A 2,673-nucleotide genomic window follows, 5' to 3' on the forward strand; every position below is an offset into this window, starting at 1 on the left:
TCTCTCTCTCTCCAACCAGAGTCTTATTATCCCACTGGGAGATGGGCATTTAATGCTAAGTGCCAATTACTAGCACTCCAAGGTTAGCGGGCCAAGCTAATGCCCCCTCTCTCTGTGCACACTAAGCACTTTTCATCCAGCTGCATGCAGCTTGTTCAGGACCTCCACACACACACACACACACACACACACACACAAACAGACACACACTTGTATGCATGTGCAACACTCCTACTCATGCAAAGACACTCAAAAACACACACACACAAAAAAAACATTCACACACAGACACACACACACACACTCACATACAAACACACAGACAAAAAAACACATTCACACACCACGCACAAACACACACACACACTTGTATGCATGTACTACACTCCTACTCATGCGAAGACACTCACAAAAACACACACACAAACACACACACACGCGCCCTCTGGGCCCTCCTGTTCATCGTCTGTATTGTTCCTCATGTTGTCATGAAACGTTTAAACGTTTTCCTACTTTCCGTTCAGGCTGCTGTCATAGGTCTAGTCAGGCTGTTGTTGTCTTGCTCTCGTCTCTCTCTTCATGGCTGTGTCTCCTTCCCTGAGTGATAGGAAACCCTTAACGTATGTTTACACTCAACCAGCTGCGTTTCCGCGGCCGCCATGTGTTTCTGAACCGCTACACACTGAACGCCGTCACGGGCTTCCAGGAGGGCTCGGCATATGGAGGAGAAGGGGTGGGTGGGGGGGACAGGTGGGCGGACGTGGTGGAGGTGGTGGAGGAGCGGGGGGGGGGGGGGGGGGCTCCTCTCTCCGTTCCTTTCAGACGTGTGGCGTGATGGTGATCCTCCAGCTGCAGCACGCCTCTGCCGCCAGAATCAAACAGGCCCGGCCGTCTCCCCGGCTTCATTCAAGAAGACCGACAGCGGGTGATTGACAGTTGCCGTGGGCAACAAATGCACAAACAGATGCACAAAAGCGTGGCTCAGATGTGTGTCTGTCACGGCGAGGCTGCGGCGGTGGCGTGTGAGCGAGCGACTCCGATCCCGGGCTCGCTTTGCCGTTGCGCATTTTAAAAACACGACGACGGCGGGTGCCACACGCACGCGCACACTTCCACGGCGACGTCTTGTGTGTCTACTGTCTGCTGTAGATGGACTCATTAACACGACGCGCCTGCAGGCCAGCAGCACGGTACTCCTTGGGTTCTCCTTGCCCCCCCCCGTTGTGAACTTACAGGGGTCTCTGATTGTTAACCTTATGGTAAAACTGTGAGTGATGTTATGAGCATTTTGACGTTTGTAAAATTACATACCGGTTAAGAATAGATACATGTCAAAATATGATATTTTTCAAGTTATCTGGGTTGTTGTCGAGCGCGAACTGAAGGTCAGGTGAACAATCTTGAATAAACTCTGAACAGGCTTTGCTCTCCACTCATCGTAGTGAGTGGGAGGCATCCATGTCTAAAACGTGAATTCTACATGCTTCCATTGAGTTCACATGTTGAATTGTAAATGGACTGCATTTATACAGCGCTTTTCTAACCAGTGGCCACTCAAAGCGCTTTACAATGTTCCCTAACATTAACCCATTCGTGCACACATTCACACACCGACGGCGGTGTCGACCACGCAGGGCTAAAGCCAGCTCCTCAGGAGCAGTTAGTTTGAGGCGTCTTGCTCAGGGACACCTCGACACTCAGCTAAGGAGGAGCCGGTTACCAGCAAACTAGCAACCTTCCGGTTACCAGCCAACCTGCCCTACCTCCTGAACGACCTAATAATCACAACGTATACGAAGGAGCAGGACAGGGAATAGGACGGAGCACTGGGGAACACTGCCTTTATTCGAACGGCGAAAACTCTTAGACATGAAATGCTAATTCTATGCTTATATTAACTGTATCCAATTAGCCCATGAGCCCCGGCTAAATCAAGCATCGCTAAGCCGCGGACGTTAGTGCGGCTCATTCTACAAAGTGTTGGAAACTTAAAACATTTTACAGGCCTGAGCCACGTTATTATTATTCGACAAAAATAGAAAACCCATGAAAGGCACAACTTTTACGCAGGAATCTGATTTAGTTGTAATCCAAGCAACCCCTTTCAAAAAGCAGATTTTTCTGACAGCCATTCATTCTGGCCCCAAACAGGGAGTGTATCGCATTCCTATTCTTTACTCGACAAACAAGAGCACTTACCTCAACACATATTTTTTTCCACGCACAACAACCAAGTCAGACAGAGACGAGGAGACCAGCTGGGCAGGTGCCAAGCAGTCTTTGATTCCTCCTGAAAGTGAGACTGATAAATGCTTCATTGCGCCGCTGAGGAAACGCTTGAGTGTTTAAAAAAAACAGTTTGGAAGTTTCCTGGTGCGTATCTGTATGTGTTTGTGTCTGTTTTGATAGGCATGCCTTTATCTTACAAACGCATCTGTATTTGGTTGGGCCTGAGTCGAACAGGAGTCCTCTGTGACTCTCTCCTGCTCTTGTGGGTTGGTAGCTGTGTGGTGTGGTGTTAACCGACTCACCGCCCGATGTGTCTACCCTCCATGTGTTCTCATGGTCACAGCTAAGGAGACGCATGGTCATCTCAGCCACACTGAAGCATTGATCTCTCAGTCGGAGAGGTGGTTCATCATGCACAATGAGGTGTGTGTGTGTGTGTGTGTG

Source organism: Micromesistius poutassou, assembly GCF_964030765.1.
Source record: "Micromesistius poutassou genome assembly, chromosome: 3".
NCBI lineage: Eukaryota > Metazoa > Chordata > Actinopteri > Gadiformes > Gadidae > Micromesistius > Micromesistius poutassou.